Raw genomic sequence first — 25,758 nt, 5'->3', positions numbered from 1 at the left:
TGGCCCAATTTCCGTGAAAACTATTTAAAGGAAGTGTAATTTTTTTTTAAACAGCACAACAAAAGGTCCAAATCACACTGTTTTCTATCACTGAAACTCCGTACTTTTAGCCAGGAAAAAGCAGTCAGTGTGCAGTTGAATGATGATGTGGTTGCACAATGGTATGACTGCGGAGTAAGACACGAAGGAAACATTTTGAGCCAGTGGCGCTTGAAGCTCACGAAGGCAACAAATGTTTTCCCGGAATATCGGAAAATTCGCCAGCCATAAGATGCCGAACAACAGACACACACGCTCACCGGCCTTCACACAGATCCAGTTAAATTATTGTTTGAGAGAATTCCCCTCCCTTGCCACCTCTCTTACTCACTTAACTTTCTTTTGTCAGTCATGTGTGTAACAGATGCATATAAAAATCTGCAGGACATTAAAGCCGGTCTTCCTCTAAGGTGTGAAACCAAAGACTTCAGTGGGATTACATCATTTTTCCCGTTAACGATGTCGAAAGAGGGGGGGGGAGGAGAGAGAGACAGAGAAAGAGAGAGGAAGAAAAATGGGTTTTACAAGATTTATTGGACTCTGAAGCAACTTGTGTCTAGAGAGAGGGAAGTTATCCTGCCATGATGTAGTTTGATCACTGGCGAAAGCTTCGAGTGTTCACCACCTCCCTCTGGGATGGTTTTTGATAAGCAATATTTCAAAAAGTCAAACGGCTGAACCACCTTTCTTTTCACGCCATGCTTCTGCAGGACGCTAGCCATCTATGTGTGTGTGTGTGTGTGTGTGTGTCTGTGTGTGTGCGTGTACGTGTGAGTGTGCGCGGTTTCCGCCGGAGTTGAGGCAAACCACTTGACCGATCAGCACCAAATGTCTTGTGTTGCCAGTAGCCCAGAGAAGTACACACATGTTTTATACTTTTTCATATTTCACAGTGGAAGTCAAATAGGCTCATGGTCGGCCTGAAACTTTCAATCACCCTGAAAGAGAGGCAGAGCTGCTCTGTGTGCGAGATCGTAAATTCTTTCACACGGAATAAATAATAAAGTTTAGTTGTGGGTGCCGTGAATGAAGCTTGTTTTGACCAAAGAAATGCAATCTGGTAAAAAATGCATTTTACTAAATCTGATTAACGGTAGAAACCTAGAACCATTCATACGTTGGCGAAGAGTGCGTTCTAGCGTAATCAATGAAAACACGGTTCTGGCGTCTGGATGTCGACTGTTGGATTTGGTCTGATGTCCAGGGGTGTCACTGGCAGTTAATATTGTTAAAAATTAAACATCTATCGCATATCGTTGCTCCTAACATTTTGTAGGGTGCCCTACATTTTGCTGGTGCTTAAATTAGGAGTGCTTCAAAGTAAAAAAATAAAAGTAAATTTCACGCCTTTATCCCTGGACGTGAATAACTAAAATAAACTTGAATGCCTTGTTGTGTTCGCTGGTGGAGAGTGTGATGAGATTACATTATTACACTCCTCGACCAATACGTCTGGTGACGTCGAAATTCAATGTAGTTGCTAAAACTAGAACCGTTATGAGATAAGCCTAGGCTTGTTAGTAGCTGTGTTGGTGGCTGTTTAAGCAACTTAGTTTAGAATTGGGTGTTGTTCAGCTGTATCAGTAGATCTCTGATCTCTGATCGTCTGACCACGCAAGGCTAGGCATTTCCTAATCAGATTTCTCGGATGCATTGCAGGCTCTTTCTGATCGGATAAGGCGTGCTGGGGTAATTATTACACCAACAAGTCACTCAGAGGAATTCAAATCTATTACGGTGCAATAGTTCGAATTCCCCGGCAACCACATAGCAACATCATCATCGGATCAGTAGTACTCAGTTGATAAGAGACACGAGTTAAAACGGTGAGAATAAACACACCAGATAACAGAAGATCGAGTCGTGTGTGTGTGTGTGTGTGTGTGTGTGTGTGTGTGTGTGTGTGTGTGTGTGTGTGTGTGTGTGTGTGTGTGTGTGTGTGTGTGTGTGTGTGTGTGTGTGTGTGTGTGTGTGTGTGTGTGTGTGTGTGTGTGTGTGTGTGTGTGTGTGTGTGTGTGCATGTGTGTGTGAGTGAGTCACTGTTGTGTGTGTGTGTGTGTGTGTTCACATGTTGATTGATGTGTATCTAAGGCAGACAGTCTTTTGTCATGTTTGTTTTGTCCCTGGTTACTGGAATAATGGCCCCCTCATCAAATCGTTATTGACACTTAAGGAAAGAAACCCAAGGACTTGTTGTAATTATTTACTCAGACGCTTGGTTTGGTGAGAGCAGGCGTGAAGAATGCCAGTCCTATGGACACCTACAAATATAATGCCTGATTTAACATTTGTTGCACACTGTGTCACGCACAGAGAGTAAGCGATATCTGCTGTTTTGTAGTGTTTGTTAAAGGAGAATTCCATACTAAAAGGCTTTCTTAACTTTCTTTGTAGTTTTTACGTCCCCATCAAAGAGGTCCAGGTGTTATTTTGTGCAAAAGCTCCTTATTGGCTATTTCCCCTACCATAAGCCCTAAATGAATTGCATTGAATTGAATGGGGCTATGGGGTGTTGTGCTAATTCGCTTATTTCCATCGCTCAAAAATATATATTTTTTGCATATATCCTCTCTTCATAATGTAAATAATAATCCAAGCGGCACATTTTACTACTTATTTCGATGGAAATAAGCGAATTAGCACAACACCCCATAGCCCCATTCAATTCCCATTCAATTCAATGCAATTCATTGAGGACTTATGGTAGGGGAAATAGCCAATAAGGAGTTTGTGCACAAAAAAACACCTGGACCTCTTTGGTGCGGACGTAACGACTACAAAGAAAGGTAAGAAAGCCTTCTAGCATGGAATTCTCCTTTAACTACAGATAAATCATGCTTAAACCTTTTTTTAATGAATACAATTACATTTTGTCCAATCTGTATGACCAGTGTGTTAATACAATATAACTTACACAATTGCCGTGGTTGTACTTCGTCTTCCCACACTAGATTGTGTCAAAGGTCATGTCTCACCTACAGACACAGGATCTGACACAGATTTTGACCTGATGGTCAATATTCAATTTATCTCTATTATCTCTATTGTATCTCTATTGTATCAATGGCAAAGATTTCATCACTTAAGCAGGAAGAGAAAAGTTGCATATAGTGCGGCTTTAATTTCACACCCTCAGGAAGACCTTTTGCACTCTTGCATGGCAAGTCCTCTGTTCACAACTTAGGTTTGTTTTAGTTTTTTTTCTCCGAGGGGTGGGGCAGTAGTTCAGGAGGCTTCCTGCTTGGGAATCGGAAGGTCGCTGGTTCGATCCCCAGATCCTCCTGTGTCGGTCTCAAAGTGTCCTTGAGCATAACACTTGAGTGCCACGATTTTTTCCAACCCTAAAACATGATCATCAGGTATTATTATAATAGGAGGAAGAACTTTTTCCAAAAAGTCTATAGTATTCTCTTCAAGATAAATCGATTATTATTTTTTTTAAAAAGTAACAATCGCTACGAACATTCTCAATAGTTGCAGGCCTAAACTCCTGGCTTCCAAGTTGTGCTGAATGTTGCTTTGGTCAGTTGTGAAAAAGCTGCTAGTGGTGAGCGGAGAGAGGCCTTCACAGTCTACTGCTCTCTGAGCCAGCAGGAAACAGCTGAGGAAAAGCAGACACACACACACACACACACACACACACACACGCACGTACACATGCAAGCCCTAACAAGGAGTACATTTCACTGCACGTCCCAAAGGAGCTGCCTTTACAAGGGCTTGGTCTGAAAAGGTGAGTGCGTGTGTACATGTGTGCCGGGCATACGTGCGCGTGCGTGTGCATGTGTGAAACTGATACGGCCAATCAGCCCAGAAGTGCTAGCCATAGACATATGAAGGGCAAGCCTGGTCACCACATACAAGCCACTAAATAGTGTATGTCTGTGTGTGTGTGTCCCAACACACACACACGGAAACACACGGAAACACGTGCAAAGACACACACACACACACACACACACACACAGCATATACGTATGTACGCTTATATATACATACATGCCAGCCCCCAAACCATTGACGGACTAGAGTAAAATGTGTCCTTAATTATCCCCACAGGGGTCAGAGAACACACACGCACGTGCAAACGCACACACACACACACACACACACACACACACACACACACACACAGAGTTACAAAGGAGTCCATTATGTCCCTGTCCTTGACTGATCTGGAAGCATCAGCTGTTAAACTGGTTTCATCAGTGACCAATCTCGTGTGCTAATCTCAGAGCAGCGGTACCTATAGTATAGGTGGTATCCTGACATTTCAACTTTCTGCCAACATACTTCTGTTGTTTTTACAACATGACCATAGGTCGCTGACCTCCCAAAAGTAGATCAATCACGTTGAGCCCTATACCGATGTATCGGCGACTGGACAACATATCGGCCATTACCATTATCCTCCTGTTTTGAGTTGTCTTTATAGGCAAAGATTTAACACATTTAAAAAAATGGCACATCTACAACCTCCGCTTATTTGTTTGTTCATTGTATGATTATTATTATTTTTGTATCCTTATCTATCACTTAAAGTTAAGTAATTGATTAGAAATGTTGCCCTTTTGGACAAAATAACAGTCAGTCAACATTTCAATCAAAACATCTGTAATCAGTGCACTAGGACTCTCCGAAAATGGTGATTGACATTGAACCCACAGATCGGGCATTGGTCGGTCTCTACAGTCACACTCATGCCACTACACATTATGTCACAAAACAGCATCACCTTGCCTGGGCTGGAAAAAAGGAAACTTATGAGTGTGAAAGTTGGGTTGTTGTGTTGAAAACATTTCTTTTGGCAAATCTCTTAGTTAAACCAAATTTATTTCTTTGAGGAATCTTTGTTATTTGTGATGCATTTATAAAAATGATGTTTCCATTTGGCCAAAGGAGACAGACTGTCACCACACTAGTCAACATGCCCACAAGCTGTCAGCTTGTCAATGTGGAGAAAGGCTATGAAATTAAGTTAGACACAGCTGAGTACAACAATGTTATTTTTCATAGTACTGTATTGACTAGCCAACCTCTCGTATCAATATACCAGGGCTTGACTTGCTGTGGAACTACACCGCAGACATGTTTCATGTTGCTCTTGCAAGTTCCAAATGGCAAGAGGTCCAACAATGGCAATCACAAATGCATCCATGTAGAAAAATACTGCAACAATAAAACACCACAGTATGTTAGACGTTTACACCAGTGGTCCTAAAGTGGGGTCCAGGGACCCCAGGGTCCTTGGCGGGGTTGCCAATCTACAAGCTCACAGCGTAGCCTTTCACCACAATGGGAAGCACGGTGAGCTTGTAGATCTGCTACTTTTGCTATGTTTTACTAGCTTATGGAGCAAGCTGGTCTACTTTCAGTCTTTTTGTTGATATTCTCCTCATTGGCTGACCTTTTAGTTTAAGCCAATTCGGAGACCGCTATCCCTTCCCATATTCTGAATGGGAGTAAGAGCTCCGGTCACAGAATTTGATGCCGCTGAGGCTATGGGGTCACAACTGCCGGCGCTACAGTACATAAAGAGGGAAATGTGCATCGGTTGGTTCAATAATGTAAACGCGTTTTTATTTCATTGACGAATGGCCAAAACAACACAGTTTACAGAGACCACCCCTCCCCCATCTGACAACGTGGTCAGCGGTCCATCCGATACAGTAGCCTAGTTGAATTATTAGATCATTAGAAACTCTGCAGCCGCAATGAGTGTTTCAAGTTTGAAGATTATTGCCAATGACATGCACAAGAATAGATACGGATGCCAAGTTGAAAGTGATCACTATAGTTTCACCAGCTTGAAGATGTGACAATGCCATGTACTGAATAAGACTGGCTATTCAGATCATGGGTTTCACTCTGCTGAAATTGCCAGGTGCTTGACTAATAGCAGCTGATTAGATTGATAAATCATTTTTAGGAAAGATGTATTCCGTATCACAGTGTCTTGCTTATCTAAAGTAAGATTTGAATGGTGTCTCACTATACAGAGAAAGCTTTGTCCTTAAACTGCACACTTTGCCGAACTAGTTATTGATAGTTTAAGATTGCGTATAGGACACTTATTTGAATGTTAAAAGTAATTCATTGTAGTAAGATAATGAACATAAGGTAAAACCTTATCAGCTCCCCAGAAAAATAAAAACAAACACTCCACTCTAAATCACAATCAATTGAGGAGAATTGGTTTTGAGTTTGAGAGGAGAACCACATATTTAGAATATTTTGTCTTCCCGAGTAATGAGCCCATTAGCCTGGAGCGCTAGCCAACAGATGCCGGAATGACAATTATTGTGAAAATTGTTGAGGCATATCATTTTCGTCTCCAATTCAATAAGCCCTATTCCATGACAAGGTTGCAAAATACTTTCTACAATGTCCCAGGCTGTTGATGCAAATAAACTAAATCTGCAAAATCTGTGAAAACAAAATAAACAAAAAATAATGTACATAATTACCAGGCCAAGAGAGCATCGGGAGTCTGATGAATTTTAAGTATAAAAACGGCTGGATATATGGTGGAATACCATTCTCACAGTTCACCACAGAATTGGACGAGGCAAACGGTAATATCGAAAACTCCAAACTGGATAAACAAGCCATTAATGTTTTTCATTCTCATGTGGTTTCATTTGGGAGGGAAATATGTAGAGCTCCTTGTCTTCAGAAGCTGTTGAGGGAGAAAACATTCTGGTTGACTATTATAGGCCAAGCCAAAACTACCATTCTCTGATTGACTTCTCGTGCATTTTCATTACACGTATACGCACGCACGCACGCGGGCGCGCATGCACGCACGCACACACTTGCGAGTAATGGAAGTGCATGAAAAGTCAATATGGCACCCACCCATCATATCGTAGCTTCCAGGTATTAGAGATGTTTTTCCAGTGGTTTGGTGGACTGGTGGTCAGTCGCTGTCAGTAGTGGTCACTGGTCCTTTGCCCGATGTCAGCTCAGAGCCACAGACATTTTCTCTCCATCGCACACTCTCTCTTTCTCTCTCTCATATATAGCAGTATGCACGCACGCACGCGCGCGCACACACACACACACACACACACACACACACACACACACACACACACACACACAGACACACACAATAGCACACACAATAACACAGATACATTAACAGACAAACAAACCTTCCTTCCTCTCCATATTCCTCTCTAATCAGCACGTGCGCCCGCATGCACACTTGCTCGCACGCGCACACACACACACACACACAGACAAGCCCATTCATTTGCCTTGGTTGGAACCACTGTTGCTGGCAGTCGGAACACGTTGAGGTTAACAGATTGATGCTTGTTGTCCCAGTAACACACACTCACTTTAAGCTCAGGGTATCTGCCTAAGATCTGTCTGTGTCTCACTTAGTAATCCTATCCGCCCTGGCAGATCCTCTGTGAGGGCGAAATGGCACCAAATGGACCTGGAAGGACGGACACGTAAGGGTCCATTCAGTTACATTGGTACGCAGGTTTACAAATGTATAGATCGACCCTTTTTCTACCCGCAGTCTTTACAGACTTGAATCTCATCTTTGTTACATGATGGAATACAGCGGAGAAAGAGAGACAGAAGCGTGAGTTGTAACAGTGGTGAGCTGGAGAGAGTTGAACATCGCAATAATAGGAGGTCAATTCAGTGTGCCGTGTAAGGTATACCACAGAGACAAAACTACTTTGTATGTGGATTCCTCTAGTTACTCAGGGACCCTTCAGTATACATATAAAAAAACAAGGCCATTGTTCAAAGGTGAATGAGCAGTCCGTTCCATGTAGATATAGGTTTTCTTTGATGACATAGAGTTACAGACGGGACCACAGAAGGAGAGTCGGCATAGGAAGGAATATGAGTGACGGTTCGGGAGCGTGCCTATGTTCCCCAGGTTCTATGTTCCCCACCATGCAAAAAAGGTTCTTTGTTCCCCACTTAGAATAAACCTAAATCAGAAACCTAACCTAGTAATTCTAGTAAGACTAAAAGTATTTTAACAACTTAGTCTTAGTGTTACTTTTAGTAGCAAATTCAGATTTAACAGAACACTCCATTGAACTTTAGGCCTGCCTAGGCTACTTAAACTATCTAGTCTTAGCCAACTAAAATTAACACTGGCATAAAATAAACTAAAACATAATTTCTAAGACTCTTCAACAAAGATGGCAAAAACAAACATTCTTTGTTCTGTACTACTGTACACTGTACAAAACACTGAAGTCCTTAAACCAGAAACCTAAACCCTAAGCCCTAAGGTAACATAGAACCTGGGGAACATAGAACCTGGGGAACATAGGGATGCGGTTGGATGGCACTTACACCCGCCTTCTAATGAGAGCGCAAAATCTGTCTTGGAAGAGCCACCCATCGACTAATCTAATATACGGCAACCTTCCCCGTGTTTCTTCACTAGTCCGATCCAGAAGAACACAGTTTGCCGGCCACTGCTACAGAGCTGACAATGAGGTTATATCTTCCCTTCTTCTCTGGAGTCCTGCCTCAAAGCAGACCAGAGGTAGAAAACTGTGTCGTTCCCTGATCGTCGCTATAGGGACACAGGCATCAGTAAGCAGGAACTGGGGATGGCAATGAAGGACCGGGAAGTCTGGCGTGATATATGTGAAATCCACGATCTCGACCACGGTCGAAAAATGATGATGATGATCTATGCGAGCTCTGAGACAATGAGACATGGGAGAGGAGAGCACAAGTCATAACCTTTGATTTGATTCACCTGATTGTGCATATTGAAATTTGGCTGGAGTTGACAGTCAACATTTATAGCCAACATTTTTTAACATTTTGTTGAGCCTCCAATTATTTAAGGGGCACTCATTTGAACTTTTAGTACAGACAGACAGACAGATAAAGCATGTTTTAATGGACAGGTCATAGACCAGTGTATTATACTAAACGGCAATAATCCTGGTCTACATTTAAAAGTATGAGGTGCTCGACTGCCATGTCTTTCTGAACATTACTGTGCTGTAAGTAAATACCTCCTAAAAATTTGTCTTTCCCCCCCATCTGTTTGTCTGAAATACCACGGCCATCACTCACAGTAAATGATGATGTTGAAAAAGTGCTGTATGTTCAGACAGGCATATGGAACCGGTTATTGCTTTGGTCTATGGGTACAGTAACCCAATCCATGTATACAATCTGAACCCATGTTCCCTTTATAATCTCTGCCATACCCTGGCACTCTTGACTTTAATAAAATGATGTGTTTACATATCGCTGAGGGCTGAGGGCTCCATTTCTGCCGGCTCGTACGAATTCCTTGTCTTTCTTTCTTTCTTTCTTTCTTTCTTTCTTTCTTTCACCTCCAGAACATGCAGGCTGAGGCTGTACATACGTCCATGTACATTTCAGTCTCATCTGTGATGTCTACATGGTTGCATGCCACTGTTACTAGCACACCAAAAAAGGGCAGATCTACAAGCTAACAATGCATTACATTGTAGATCTGTACTTCTGCTTGTAGATCAGCTATGTTTGGCGCGCAACACGGTACGCAACGCAGTATAAATCAGGCATCAGCCCTCACTGCTTAGCACATCATGATTCTCCTCAAACTCGGCTCCAAAACCACAAATTTAAATATTTGCGGCGGTGTAATTGCCAGTGTGGTTGACAGGCCCTAACGTTTACTGTACTTTGAAATGTTTGACTCGTTTCACAGACAATTAGTTTTGCCTTTGGATCCCTCCCTATTTAGGCTGGTAGGGCCACGCTAAAGTGAATACCCCCATGGTTAGTGAACTGTTTAGTGTGGTCGGTAGGCAGTAATAAATGGATGGCTTGGCCTGCTTGAACTGTGGCTTAAAGGCGAGGGTTGACGTGCGTTCATAACTCACATGGAGTACCTCGACTTGTCAGTGTGTGGCCAGTGCTGGGGTCTCGCGCCGGGAAATAGTCACTTAATGCTTGCTGAATCCACTGTGTTTACATTGAGTAGGGTCAGCGCCACTTCAGTGTTGCATTGACAGAGTTAAAGCAGCTTCTCGGGAACACAAAAGGCATATATAGACCTAACTGCAAAACTAAAAGTGTTGAAAAACAGCTCAGTGTCTTGCATTAGAGGTGATGGATTCTTTTAACTGATTTGTGGTGTGGAGTCAGCACTGCTTCGGCCTGTGGTTGTTGGCAGGTTTTCCAGACAGCTGTGTCTGTCAAATACGGAACACGGAGAATGAATCATTAACGTGGAGATATTTTTTATATAATGAACTGTGTCGATATTTGCCGTGTGAGATCGTATGGATCTCTTTTGCTGTTGACTACAAGATAATAAGAAGTGGCTAATTCAACGGGTGCTCGAACAAAAAAGAACAGACTGCAAAAGAAAGAATAAGTCTGCACACCGTTTTGAAAGCTCACGAAAAAAATGTATTTACCAAGGCGGGGAAAAAACACACAACGTTTCGGCCTCTGTGGCCTTCGTCAGGTATATTGGCCACAGAGGCTGATAGTTAACGTTTTTGAAAATACTCACCTGTAATGGCCAAAAATAGGAGCGCTAGGTTGAAAGTAGTTTGTGAGATTTATAAATATTTAAACAATGAAACATATAAGAGCTTGTGACTTGGATCCATTGGAACAAACGTTGTTTTTTTCCTCCCATTTCCTGAAAAGTAATGTTTCTGGACATACAAGGTTTCCACCCGACGGCGCCGATCTATTTTCATTCCAAGCACTACATGATCAAGGCTCCTGCCCCCCGGTCTCTTGTTTTCTCCCAGACGGTGTGAAATTCAGAAACACGGAGCATTGTGACAGCACCCTGGCCTCATAAACAGCTACTTTACAACTGTTTGGTGCAGTCGCTGACATGAGTCCACTCATGTCAAACGGCACCATTAAAAGACAGACCGACCACACACTTTCAGTCCAGGCCAGGGCTAAACCAACAGTCCTAGATCTCGCTTGAAATTTACCAGCAGTCCCGCTGTGTGCGGGATGCACTTTAACCAGGTTATCAGTTTTACTTTCAACTTTAATTGGATTCATTTCCAAAGATTTAAATAATGTAGTCCTCCTGGCAATGGGTATTTAGTTTGCATACATTCTTGTTGCACTTTGAAACTCGTATTAAAAGTCAGCAGTTACTCTCATTGCCCTTGTCGTTGGTTATTTAGAAGAAATGTCAGGTCCATATGGGACTGGCCTTTATGGATTTCTATCCTGGACTGGGTCTTTAGTACAAGCAAACCATTGGCACCAGATGGACCATTCGATGATGACAGAGCTCTTCACTCCTCTAGATTTATGGTATGTGATATACTCTGTCTGTCTGTCTGCCTGCATATCTGTCTTGTGTTTGTCTGTTCTGCCTAGATGTCTTTCTTTTTTGTTTCCCCTTCCAGCCTAAAACCACCTGAACAGTTAATCACTTCTTCCTGGACCCCTAATGAACCCCTTTTTCAAAGTAGTTAGGTGTTATTTCTCTTCAGAAGTTATAGTGCATTTTTGCCTACCGCCACGTTTCGGTGGGAAAAGTTAATGGGGCATCCTTTCCACCAAAGTTTTGTGCAAATCCGGTCATAACTGCCTGAGACATCCTCTGCTAACGTCTGACACACAGAGAGATGGGGCCAAAAACATGACCTCCTTGGTGGAGGTAATCACACATTTAACGTCAGAAGGACGTTAAAGTGGGAAGATAACAGGGCTGTGCATTCTGTGGCCACTCCTCTACCTGTCAGACCCCATTCTGTCTCAACCTTTGAGGGACGTGATATACTGACCAACTGTCACTATATGCCCGACTGTCTGCATCTTTCCCCTCTTTCTTCTGACCATCTGCATGCCTGTGGTCTTAAGTCTTACACAAGACTTGTTGAAAACCCAGAAAGAAACGCTACAATGAGTCTGTTGCATATTAAATATCCCAAGAAATCACCCATGAACATGAATGGGCATATTAACACTGTGTTTATTGTGACTCTTGAACTCGCCGAACCCCTCTTGGTTTCTGAATTTATGGGATGTTAAAGCATGTCAGTAGGTCAGCCGCGCTGTGGAAATGGCCTATTAGAGAGATGAGTAGCTGTTTTCTGTTTTGTTTTTTTAGTTTGAAAGTTGCAATCCAGAAGAAAAAAAAAGTGAATAAAACTGTATCTCTATGGTAGAATATGTTAATACAACAAACAAAAAGGTAGGAGCGCACACCAAAAGTAGGGAGGTGCTAACCACAGGAGACAAACTTTTAAATAGAAAGGAGAGGTCGCACAGCTCGTAGTCACCATGCCAAAAATACTTTTTATTGGGTTACCAATGTTTCGACAAACAAATTGCCTTCTTCAGGGTATGGAATATACAACATAACTTTGGTCTCCCTGTTCTATGGAGAAATGTAGATCATGTGGACTCTGTGTACGACAATGGCTGTTGAAGAGGTATTGCATGTAGCTCAAAGCGTAATATCTCCTCTTCCCAGATGTTTTTTTTTATGTCTTAGCTAAGCAGAGATGTTGGCAGGCATGGGGGGCCTGGGTTCAAATCCCTGGTAGTATATAAATATTACTGATTTCAGCCATACACACTTCAGTGGAGGTTATTGAGGGGTTGAGTGTTGCTCATTTGATCAACTCAACTGAACAGCAATTAAACGGCTACACACTTTTCCGTGCACTTGGTTCCACAAATCCCAAAGCCGCAGTATATACTATATCATTTCATACGATTGTGTCCCTCTCCGAAAATAGACGGATCTACAATGTCACGACGCATTGTATCGCAAGCTTATCAATTTAAAGCGGTTGGAGAGTGACGTGTACGCCGAATGATGAATTAGGCTTGAGCGAGGCTGAGGTGCGTTTCACATAACCCATGTGTCTCTCTTGGTCACGTCGTGAGTGCTTGTCACAACAGGCTGTTTGTGATTTATTGAAAGAGTTGAACTTGGCTGAACTCCTCACCCCTGACCCCATTCAAGCCTAGCAGTATTTCCTCGTGCACCTGGAACAGTCTCTTTATGTGCTAGCCCAGGGGCTAAACTTTCATTTGGACCACAAATACCTTCCTTGCGCCCATATGAAAGAGGGGGGGGGGGGAGAAAATTACATATCTAGTGTTGCGGCAGCAGCGAGTCTATTGATGACTCTGAGCGGGAATTGTTATGAAGGAGCTGTCCCTTTTCATTTTGGGGCGGGAGACATAAAGGAGAGCTCAAACTGCCCAGAGGGGAAGTAAGAGATAGACATGTAGAGGAAAACACAGCTCGGGTGATATGTGGCGCTCTCTCTCTCTCTCTCTCTCTCTCTCTCTCGCGCTCGCTCTCTCTCGCTCTCTCTCTCCCTCCCTCTCTGTGGGGATATTGAATACTTTTTTGTTTTGTTGGGCTGAAGGGGGAAGTTCTCCGGTTGCCTTCATGAATGAAAGCTTATTTTGAGCTTTCCTTTGTACAACACAGGGCTGTATTTTATAGTAGTGTTTATTACTGCTTGAATATAAAATGGTAACGTTAAATGACCCTCTCATATTCAGTGTTTTCCGACTTCATTCCGCATTGAGCATCATCACATTTTTCGCCTTGATGTGCTGACATCATTCGTTGCTTTCTGACAGGAACCTCTTATCACCATCTTTTTACTTTTTTTTTAAACTGTTTTTAGGCCCTACTTGATCATACGACATGTCTTGGGTATGTTGCGTTGCGATCCGGCACGTTCTAAGATTGTAATTCGGCTATTTTTGCAGCTCATATGAATTATAAATTAAGCTAAATTGTTTAAATCACAAACAGGATCCATAGGTCTCTGGTAGAGATGGAGACAATGCACATCTGCTCCTTCTTTTACATACTACAAGATCTGCAACTAAATAATAGGCCCAAAATTACACTCCTACCCACATGTTCCAGGCAGTGGGACTCTTCTGAGAAAACTTCAGAGGAAAAGCTATAATGTGGGTTATTTTTTTCTTTACATCGAGACTTCATCCGATTCCAGTCGGCAATTTATTCTTTACTGAGATTGATTAAAGGCTGAGAAGACAATGGAGTGAGCGGGCTAGGTAAAGGAGCTTATGGCATGATCCAATCACAGGCCTTTTGGTATATTTTGTTTCTGTATGTAACATTTATTTCCACGACAAAATAGGGGCACTATGATGTCAGTAAATTGCGAAAACCTCCCCAGTTTAATTAGAAACACAAGTCAATATTCTCAAATTGAGGGGCAACCCGGTGGTTAGGGCTCCATGTCAGAATACCAGAATGGACTAGTAATAATAATATTAATAACTAAATAACTAGACCAGCGGCCGACGGATCAAACTACAGACGCACACAAACCGATTTTGCACATTTATAGTAGGATAATAATACCGCGAATGGAAGAAAGAACAAGTGTTTTTCCATCCCGTTTCTTATTTTCTTCGACGCTACATTGCCCTCTCTCTCTCTCAGGTTGTTTCATTTTACTTTTACTAATACATACAAAGGTTTTCACTTGTACCTTTTTTATACTTTGGAAATGTCTCTGTAGTTTTCTGTTCTTTCATTAGTCTTGGAAGTTATTCCTGTTCTCAGTGAAGTTTTACCCAGTGTGCCTGGCCTGTGTCCTATACAGGGTATCCACAGTGTATTGGCACGAGAGATTGACTTCCATTTTGATACTTTAAACAGATTTAACTTGTGGGGGGGGGGGGGGGGGAACCTATGTAGCAAACTGAATTTCAGGTGTGCAGGTCCCCCGCATCCCTCTTAAGCTGCTTATAAAATCTCGTTATACTTGCGTGTTTTAGGAAGAAAACTCGACAAGAGAACATTTATAGGTAAAATGAGACATTTCATGGCGAGGAGTTTGACATTTAGATTTGGTCCTATGCTAGTTTATTTAGTCAAAAGTGCTCACTTTTACAGAATCCTCCAGCTTTGATCATCCTGCATAGGAAACGGGCTGGTGTGCGTTCATGTGCTGTCATTTCTTGGCAGAAGGACCTGGGGAAACAAGGGCCGCTAATGCCGAACCATATATCATTGCAGAAACCTTGTATCTCCATATTTCACAACCTTTAATGTTTCAAGGTTGTTTGTTTCAAATGAATGTCCTATTTTGGCATACAAAAGTGTTTGTGAGCTTGTTGATTGGCTATATTCGCTACTCTTGAAAGATTTTCAAAGTGAACGTTTTTGAAAGTCTGCGCGTTTTTAATCTTTTCATAAATATTTAACCAGCGAAAAGTTACAATTTACGTTGGACATACAAGGTTTCGGCCCGACAGCGGCGATATGTAATCCCTCACATGGCTTGAGTTCAGAGTGCCTTGTGCCACCACTAATTCTCTGCAAGGGCTTATTTAAACAACAACCTCACACCCTGGGCCTCTTATGGGCTCTGTATTTCATTTGTCCGTTGCATAAATTCCAAGTTGGGAAACGAGTCTTAAATCCTTTGAAGTTGGCGTACTTGCTAAACTTCATCTTGTCAAAACTCTCGGCCAGAAGAGAATTCAGCCATTTTTCACACCTCTCATAAACAGTTCACTTTGCACGCTTCAATTCACACAAAAGAAAAGGTCCAGTGCCACATAAGGTAGGGATGGAATGCCGGGTTGTTTAATGATCCATCTTTTTAATTTTCAGATCTATAAAGCTGAAGTGGTCATAAAACTGGAGCAACAACCTGTTTCACACGTTGCTTTGGTCATCAGTTGTGTTATTGACTAAACAATCTACCTAACTCCCATCTTGCCTGCCACTCTCCGCTGAATTCTGTCTTAATAAAGCAGAGGGCCATAAAATACATTTCAAATAGAGGTCTTTTTTGGCGAACATCTGTCTTAAAAATTAGCTAGGGGCCCCAGAGTGGGATGAAGGAAATCTAGTGCCATGCCCACACTGTTTGAGCATTTGTCATTTTTATGGTATTATGGTATCCATGGTGATGTCACTTGCTCGCTTCTGATTTTCCCTCAAAAGACTGTATATTCTCAAAATACTACATACTTACATAAGTCCATGTAAGACATTTTTTGAGAAATTCAGTGTGTTTCTGAGATAGTTAAGACAGAAAAGGTAAAGAGTTTCAATGACAAGAGATCATCTCAAAATGTTACGATTTAAATTATAGATAAATAATTAAATGATTGGAAAACATTGAGGTTGCCACATTAATGTCAGTGGTTTCTTTCATGCAAGGTTTAAAGCCAAGGTTTTTGCCTTGATTGCATGAAAAATGTTGCACCAAAGCGAGATAGCCCTTAAGTACCCAGGGCTCCAGTGTGCGAGAGTAGACTTTACATGGGCACCTTTTCAAGGCACACAGGCTAAAGTCTGAATAGCTCGAAGTGTTTTAGCTCGAACCCAACCTTTCTTTTGAGGGTTTTTACAGGATGCTCTTATCGTCTGCTATCACCGTCTGGCATCTGACGACTTAACATTCCTCTGTTGTTTGGAATGCGTGTTTCTTTTTGTCTCCTTATTTTGTTTTCCTTTCTTAGCCGATTTTATTTGATTATATTAACGTCGCTGCTCTGCTCTTTTATTCACTTTGTTTTCTTCTTCCGTGTACACTGCAGGTCCGCTTTTACACTAAGAGTTCAAACTGACACTCCAGATTTTGCAGTGCACAAGATAGCAGATTGCTATCAATTTCCCAATAAAGAAGCGATCCAGTGACCTATAGAAGGCAGCCCAGGCCTGAACCCTGCCTCTGCCCATGCATGAGAGAAACCCAAAGAGAATTGGTTGCTGGCGGCTCAAATGTTAGCATTCTTTTACACGCTTAAGAATAGGGCCTATTCTGTGTAACAGGGATATGTTGTGCTCTCGGCATGCTGTTTAGGTTTGCCTTAGCTGATTTCGCTGTGATTCGATGCCGTCGGTCTTTCATATCCACGCGGCCATGTAACAGCTGTCTCCTATGACCGCCGTCTGCAATCAATCCTATCTCACGTTCGTGACCATATCCAGGTGGATTTTAAGGAGAATTCAACAACAACTGTTAAAACAAATCCCCCATTTAAACAGTCCATTTTAACCACTTAAACCCTAGCATCCCTATTCTGGGGGGTGAATATTCGCAGAAAGTGTGACACACTACAACAGGGGTCCTCAATACCGGACCGCGGACCTCTCTTTTAAATTTGAAATAAAATAATGTTGTTCACATAATGAAGTGATGAACAACATGTTTAGAAAAGGAGGAAATGACAGCTAAAATATAGCCAATCCCACTCTCAGATTCCACAGCAACCAGAAGTACTGAATTACTGGATGGTGATTTGTCCAAACAGCTTTGTGGGAATACAAAATGCAGAATGCATTTCACCAGCAGTGGACAAGTCCACTGACACCAGTGATAATGGTCAGTTGGTGGTGTTTGTGAGGTATTATGATGATACCAGTGATAATGGTCAGTTGGTGGTGTTTGTGAGGTATTATGATGACACCAGTGATAATGGTCAGTTGGTGGTGTTTGTGAGGTATTATGATGACACCAGTGATAATGGTCAGTTGGTGGTGTTTGTGAGGTATTATGATGACACCAGTGATAATGGTCAGTTGGTGGTGTCTGTGAGGTGTTATGATGACACCAGTGATAATGGTCAGTTGGTGGTGTTTGTGAGGTATTATGATGAGGGTATGAGGCAAAGGGGGAGTTTATGGAGTATTAATTTAGTTTTTGAGTGGTGCAACCACTCCTATAGACAGCTATGTGCGTGTGTCCCTCCCTGTGTCCGAGCACGAAAATAGCGTTTGTTCACCACCAAGTGTTACTGTTGCACAGCCTAACACACAGACAAACACACACACACACACATAATATGCTTAAAATGCGATATTCAGGGCTTGATTAGACCTTTTTTTGACTTAGATGTGACTAAAACAATTACCTCTCCTCCTGACCTGTGAAATAGCTAGCGGAAGTTTACTAGTGTTTGAACCGGAACGGATTGTCGGCCATTTTAGGAGTTTTTTTCAAAAACGTCTGGCACTGGCGCGCTAGCGGCCACTATAGCACTGGCGCTGATCCAGTTAAAGAAGGTCCAAAGCAACTCTGTTCAGCTCAAGTAGAAAATCCTTTATTCCATAAAACGCAAGGGTTAAAAAAAGTGGGTTCTCAACGTGGTTCCTTGAGGGGTTCCAAATGGAACCTTCAAGGTCTCATCCTCTACACGGCAAGGTAACAGATAAAACAGTGTACCATTTGTACTCTCAGAGCTAATAAATGATGGGGGGTCCTTTCAATTCAAAGGTTTGGAGAGCCGCTGCTGTAGAGCAGTGCTCGAGACCCCAATAAGAGATATTAGACGTTTTCCCGGCAACTACAGTGAAAATAACAGATCTACAAGCACACAGCGCGTCGCTTTAGGCCACGTTGCGGCTATTTTCACTACTTCTTAGTTATACTTTTTACATATTATTCATTCATTTGTTTCTTTGTTTGTTTTTTTCATTTACAAAAATGATTGTAATTTATTTGATAAAAACCAAAATGTGAGTCACCCGAGACAGGGGAAACGGTGCTGCAGAGTAGACTCCCACGGGCCATCTGGTACATGTAGGGTGCCACTACTAACTGACCTAACCTGGGGATGCCTCCTGCTCACTCGCTGTATATCCTTCAACAACTACAAAGTGCTCTCATTGAAACACTGGCTCTGCATGCCGCTGGCGTTGTTCAGCTCGGTAAAGGGTCAATGGTCCAGTGTTTGGTGAACGATCAAGTGAAACGTGTCTCTGTCTCGGAGCCCCACCCACCCCCACCCCCATGGATGATGTCCACAAACATTTTTCCATAAACAGAAAGTCTCCTCAAAAGGAAAACAAACTGGGCTTGAAAATGACCCATACATAATCAGGCTGGCTCTGACTCTCAATGCTGTTTGTTTTGCGTTTGAGTTTTGGGGGCTTTTTAAAATATAGAACAACTTAAGACATTGTTATGCGGACCACCACTACTCGTGTTTATACTGTATGAACACTTTGCACCTGGTTTTAGTGGTGTGGTACCTGCTGCTGCCACAGTGTCTGGTCCATCGCGCTCCAACTAGGTGTCACTATACATCAACTATGGAAAAGTAGAAACACCAGCAGCTCTCTCCGTACAAAAAACAACTAAACTTTTATTTTTTATTTTTTATTTAATATTTTAATTACATTTTAAATGTAATTTATTTTAAATTATAATAAAAAAAGGAACGGTTTTGGACTTACAAGGTTTCCACCCGACGATAAACTCCTGCTCTCTCCATTAAATAACTCTCTCTCCTTGAACCAAGCTCTCTCCATGAACTAAATAAGTCATCAGGTAAATCCAGATGCTATGATTCCAACCACACAAACCCTCTCGTCCAAAACCTGGGCATGTCATGATAGGCGAACATTCTGCACAAATAGCTGATCGACAAGCTCACAATTTGTTTCACCGAGGCACGTTGTGAGCTCGTAGATTGGCTATTATCAGCGAAGAGACTTGGTGTAGACGGAAAGACCCCTGGGGGACACCGGTCAACAAAGTACAGTATATGGGGTTTGCATTGTTAAAACGGCTTTCTCCTCCAGCATACTGCAGATCGCTGTCAGTGTGCAACGAGAGCACCACATTGTGACACATGCTTTCAAATTAGATCTGAATTTCTCCTCGACCTCATCATAATTCTGAAAGGAAATCATGACATCAGTTTCACAAATAGGCGCTATACAGTAGGTGGGTAATGACTGTGCGGTGGAAACCCCTAAAACAACATGCAAAGGTTTAGCTTGGCTCAATCCGTGGTTTCACCCTTGAACAGGGCTTAGAATTGGATTTATGTCGAACCAAATGTTCTTTTTCACGGTCTTAATACCCACACAAGAGGGTATACTATAACATATTATGGTGGTGGATTTATTCTTAAAAACCAAAGACTTTTGTGTGATCTCTGCTTTATTAGATAGTGTAGGAGAGACTGAAAAGATGCCTGAACTTGACAGTAGACCTTTTTTGTTTTCCCTGTGACACCTACTTGTCCAAATGGCCTGTGGACTGAACTATTCCAAAAAGACACTGTATATCTAGCCTTTTTAGCTACTGGCCTAGTTTATCTCGGACAACAATAGTTTATGAACCTAGTGTACAATACATAAAATAAATGAAATTATGTATTGGTATGATTGACAATAGAGTGGCAATGTTTCAAGGTTGTAAACATTTGTGCCAGGAATATTCTTAACCAGCTAAAGGGAAACTTTGACGTCTCAACACCAGCACACGTTTGCTAGATGTCACAAACTATGAACATCTGTGAATAGAAAACAAACAGCCCTGTTTATTTGTCATGCTTTATTATCTCTGACCTTTTACCCGTTCATGGTGAAGTCCTCTAGCTTCTCCTCCCCTGCTGGCATGGGATTGATGTTCAACACAACCTTACCTCCTGTGTTTCCACCACACAGTGGCTCTAAATGCCTCTTTTAACCTTCTGCCCTAATGGTGAAACCTATGGATTGTTTCTACCTATTTATCATGAAATAAACTTTAACCCATTTAGGCCAGACGTCAAAATAAGTCTTCTGAAAGAATATAATTATATTCAAAGATTTGTGCCACATTTTCACGATAATTTTTTTTTACCAGACCTACAAGCTCATAGCGCGCCACTCGGTGGCGCGCTATGATCATTTTTTTGGCAATTGTGAATCGATTCTGAATCGTTTATATAATTCGATCCGATAGAACGATAAAAATAAATCTTTTTCTTGTTTTGTTTTTTTGACAGTCTTAACCGTAGCATTCCCTATTCTTTGAGCAAACATTTGTTGAAATTAGCTGATCCACAAAGTCAAACATAATGGCCAAAATAGACGATTTCAAGCTTCTTGTGATGCGTTGTGGGCTTGTAGATCGGCTGTTTTCGGGGGAGTGGTTACCGTTTAGAGGTTGGAAAAAAAGGAGTGGACAAGTATAGAACCTTGTGGGACGTATGTAGTCTTAAATAAATGTCACTCAATAGGTGCTAATACAAAACACCGATATGTTAAGACATGATACAATGCATTGCCTAGACTCTCGACAATGAGGGAAATCATACCGCCATATGTATTTATCATCAACTAGCGTGACAGTATGTAATCATATTGTCTCTTTTGGGGCTAGCTAGTTTCCGATGGACTGTCCTGTTCTATTTAAACAAATTGCAGTCCTCTAAAAGAGGAATGGGGGTTTTAAGTTTAATACCGTGAGGGATTGGACATCCATCAAGGGAGGAAAACGGTATGATCTTACCATAGATCAGAAATAGCACTATTTAACCAGGGGCCTGTGTAGCCAGACACTTGATATGTGTGTGGATGGAAGGCTGGCAGTGTGGGGATACACCAAGATGCCTGTGTGATCTTTGTGCCAATGGATAGACCCGTAATTCTTCTGCTATTTATCTCTTGACGTGACTGTCACTATTGTGGATGGCGGCTTCTGCTTGACCGTTGAAGACGTAAGGACTTTACCCCGGCGCTGTTAAGTCCCCCGTTTAGCTCAAACAGCGATTTTCCAGTTAAACGGTTGGCTGGTCAGTTATTCCGATGTCAAATCCTAAAGCCTGCTGCCGGATTGATTTAGTTTTGACAATAATACTGTAATTCTGTGAACGGCGTCTGTGACCGTTGTGCGTGACTGTGCGCCTATGCTTACATGCACACAAGGGTGGGTGTGAGAGCAAGAGAAAGAACGTACAGTACTATTAGGTGTGGCCGGTAGAGCGGCCGGATGGGAAATGCAAGGTTCCCACTTCCCAGTTCGATCCCTGTGGGCTCCCCCAGAGTTAGTGTCAAAGTGTTGAGCAGGTTGGTGCCTTGCATGGTTCCCTCCGCCATCGGTGTGTGTGTGTGTGTGTGTGTGTGTGTGTGTGTGTGTGTGTGTGTGTGTGTGTGTGTGTGTGTGTGTGTGTGTGAATGGGTGAATGTAATGCACAAGCGCTTTGAATAAAAGCGCTATATAATTAAAAATGTATGTACATTAAGAATGTAATTTTTTTTACATTCAATATGGCAGTGGTTCTCTCACAGTGTGCCTTTGCATTTTGTGTCAGCCACAGATTATATTAAACTATGGATGGATTATTTTCCAATTTACTACCACTAAACTGATAATACTATCAGTATCTTGCGTGCAATCATTTAAATGGTGTCGTGTGAGCTGTGCAGGGTGAAAAACAGCTGCACTAAGTAACAGCTACATCATTGGAGGAATAACAGTGCTCCAGACTCCCAGATGCCACATTCTTCGATCCAAGGCTTTGTCATGTGGTTAGCGGCGGTGGCTATTGGCCGTGCGGGCTAGCTCACTAACAAGGAGCGCACATGGGCCGCTATGTGCAGGCTCTATATACCTACAGGGTAGAATGTCTTCGGCTCTGGCCTATAACGTTTGTTTATTCAACATCCCATAATGTTATGAGAACTGCCGCTCTGGCCCTGGTTACACGTCGTAATGTAAATATTGCTGTGTATGGAAAAGGAACGCTATTTAAGGCTTACCATATGTTCTAATAACTTCAGCGAAGGGTTGAGGATACTGGGTGCCCCCCCCCCCCCTTTTCTTTTTTTTTTAAAGCTAGCATACGACAGTGGCTCTCAACTTGTGTGCTGCTGTGTCATGTGCCTCTGAGTGAGCGTGCAAGTGGGCCTCCAGACTGTTCTAATGCAGTGGTTCTCAAAGTGGGGTCCGGGTACCCCTAGGAGTCCTTGAGGGAGTTCCAGGAGGTCCCCAGCTAAATGTGTTTTTATGGCATCCAAATCGACTATTCACCGATCGCGACGCACCGTGAGCTTGTTCAGTAGATGTACTATTATTTCCCACATATTTTGGAAAGATTGTAACACAAATCTCGTTTGAGGGTACCTGGCACAAAATATGTTCAGTTCAGATGGGGTCCCAAGAAGAAAAAAAGAAAATCAGGTTGGTGCTCAGCCAAATACACACAGTAATTTATTTGTGGGTCCTCGACATGAAAATGTCTGACAAGCGCTGTTCTAATGTATATAAAACAATGTGGTTATTGAAGACCACATTGGCCTTGCTTTTAATGCTATTCCAGCTATGCCCCAAAGTCACTTTCATTTAATCATGTGTGCTGACATGGCTTGGTTTCTTTTTGATCCGGATCAAATGTGTCCTGAAACCAAAAAGGCATAATTAAATACCATGGGTTAATTTTTTATACTTAGCATTTTGAAGTGCAATGCACACGCACATGGGGCGGTAGCACCGGCAGTCTGTAATATAAGTTAGTTTGGATGTATAATTAATGCATAATAATGGCTCTCTGAGTACAGTCGGGGCCCAAACAACCGTTCAAATTATACATTAAAAACAGGAGTTATGTTTTATGGGGGTCGTAAAAACAGGCCTGCAGCATCGCACTGAAATTCACTTAACTATTCATAAACATTTCAAGAAGTCAGTGAACCATTTTAGAAGTTATATTGATCTGTTAAGTTTATATGGCTTGGGAAGTCGGCTCGCTGGTGGTGACCTTATATGAGTAGTCCTATTCTCCGTGCCGGAGCCTGGTTGTGAATGAGAGCTTTCAGGTCAACCGTCCTACGTCTTATCTCTGCCATCTGCTCTCTCCCTCCGTACTGCTGCTGCTTGCTGCAGGGACCTGGGCCTCTGGAAAGACATACATTTAAAATACTGTACATTAACCGTACATACTTTTGGACCATTTCGTAGATGTAAAATGTATGAAATTGGCCTAAGCAAACAATCAGTGGAAATGTATCGGCTCTCACGGACATGACTTTGGAACACGGGGTTCTTGAACTATTAGGGCAATGCCGCAAAAATCTTAATTCTCAAATGGAAAGGATTTTACAGCGTATAGGCCTCTTTCTGGGGGCGGACCAGTGTTAAGTGGTCAGATGGGTGGGCCTTGTTTACTTTAATGATCATCAATCGATTGATTGTGTCCCGGCTTAGATCAGTGTAACAAACTGCTATACTTCAAGGTTTTAAGGTTTTTCTATTTTATTTATTTTGTTTATTTTGTGGCCTACTTGCAATATCCTCATGGAGTCACGGTCCACCGGTGCGACCCCGGCCCACAAGTTGAGCATCGCTGTGCTTTAAGAATGTTACTGCTCTCTTGTTGCATGAAACAACAGCTCTCAGCAGGCTTCTGTTCTGTGTATTTTGTTTACTGATTAGCAGACATACAGGACATTGAACCAGGGAGGAATGTATACATGTACAGTGTACACAGTAAAGCCCTCAGTGTTTATGTTAACTCTTGAGCGTGTGAAGATAGATCACACTGAAAAAACGATCAAATCCACACACCAGAATGCTGCTCCCATCGTGGGTAAATGTATTGGTATAACGTTTGGAGCCGGGAGAGTCTAGAGCTCCTCAGACCTTCAGATAGATCAACACTCTCAGAGTTGAAGTCACACTGTGTGACATTCATTTCGGTAGTCTTTTTAGGCAACACCTTTTGAAGCTCCGTTGATACAGCATTAGTCTATAATACCGTTTACCTCTCGAAAAGGAATGCTACAGGGTCAGCGCCTGAGGATATTTTGGAACGCGACAAGTTGAGAAGCTATATTTATTGACATTAAGGATACATAAATAAATGTGGTCCCACTCGCTCTAACCCTGACCGCACGCAGAAACCACGTAGTCGGAATGGCAGTCTTGAGAGAATCAGAATCACAGGTTTAACAGGTGTAAAGATTTGGCGTAAAATACCCCTCTTCTGCATGCTTGTAGATCAGCTATTTTCATCGAACGCTATCTGCAGAATAGGGACGCTAGCCTTCATAATGTTTCAATGAACACTGAGCATTACTGTGTTGCATTGCTGTGTATTAGCTCACTGAGGTGGATGTGATAATGGGAGTTGTCAGCTGTCTTTTCCATTTGTCTTTTTCTAGTTCAATTTCACAGTTTTCCTGGTTCCTTTTTCTTTTCCACTTTGACTGCAGTGTGTCAGTGTGGCCTGTTGAATTCTCAGTTTTTCTTTCCCGATTCCGGTTTCAAAGCAACTAAGGAGATGGAAATTACCCACCTGACTTCTAACGTACATGGACCCAAACAGAAGCATCCATTTGGGTCACATTTCTATCTCTCGGTTAAAATGAACACTGAGGCTTTTTACTGTGTACCACTGGCTGCCAAAGCCTACATCGCATGTATGGCCTAATTTCAGGAAAAACTCAAACTGTTAAAACATAATTTTCTGTTTCTCCTTTCCAGTGCTCAGAGGGGCATCAATCATTTTTAATCAGAGATGTCTACGTTTTGTTTTTGCTTGTAATTCCGTAACTTTGGAGCACAGGCAGGCTATTTTTATTTTTTTATATTATGTGAAACAGCTTATTGTTGAGGAGAACTGCTTATAAAATGGCCTCTTCATGAAATGCTGGCATGTTTACCTATGTGTTGCTACCTTTTCAGGGAAGAAATTGAGAAATATAAGGAATATAATTCAAAAATATGGGGGAAGGAATAAAATAGATGATCTGCCGGTGTGTTGTAGTAAGTGAATTACTTATCTGCGCAATTTAGGATTAAGGTAGAAAATATTCTTAATACACAGCTTGTTTCAAAGGATTGTCAAACTAGTTAAGTCATAATTGACTCAACAGTCCCCCTTTTTCATGCATCTGTCGGGTGAAAACCATGTACATCCAAAACGGTTACTTTTAAGAAATGGAACGAACATTTTCAGAAATGGTCAAAATAACAGATCTATAAAGCTCACAATGTG

At 42.1% G+C, this 25,758-nt stretch overlaps 1 protein-coding gene across 1 annotated transcript in view; it reads left to right on the top strand.

Moving 5' to 3' along the window:
* The window catches only part of trabd2a (TraB domain containing 2A), a 74,653-nt gene that overhangs the window by 29,880 nt on the left and 19,015 nt on the right, over positions 1 to 25,758 (top strand). The window lies entirely within an intron of this gene.

The sequence above is a fragment of the Protomyctophum bolini genome, assembly GCF_963924005.1.
Source record: "Protomyctophum bolini genome assembly, chromosome: 22".
In the NCBI taxonomy this organism is placed as follows: Eukaryota; Metazoa; Chordata; class Actinopteri; order Myctophiformes; family Myctophidae; genus Protomyctophum; species Protomyctophum bolini.
The sequence above is the reverse complement of the archived record's forward strand: the minus strand, read 5'-3'. Positions and strand labels throughout refer to the sequence as shown.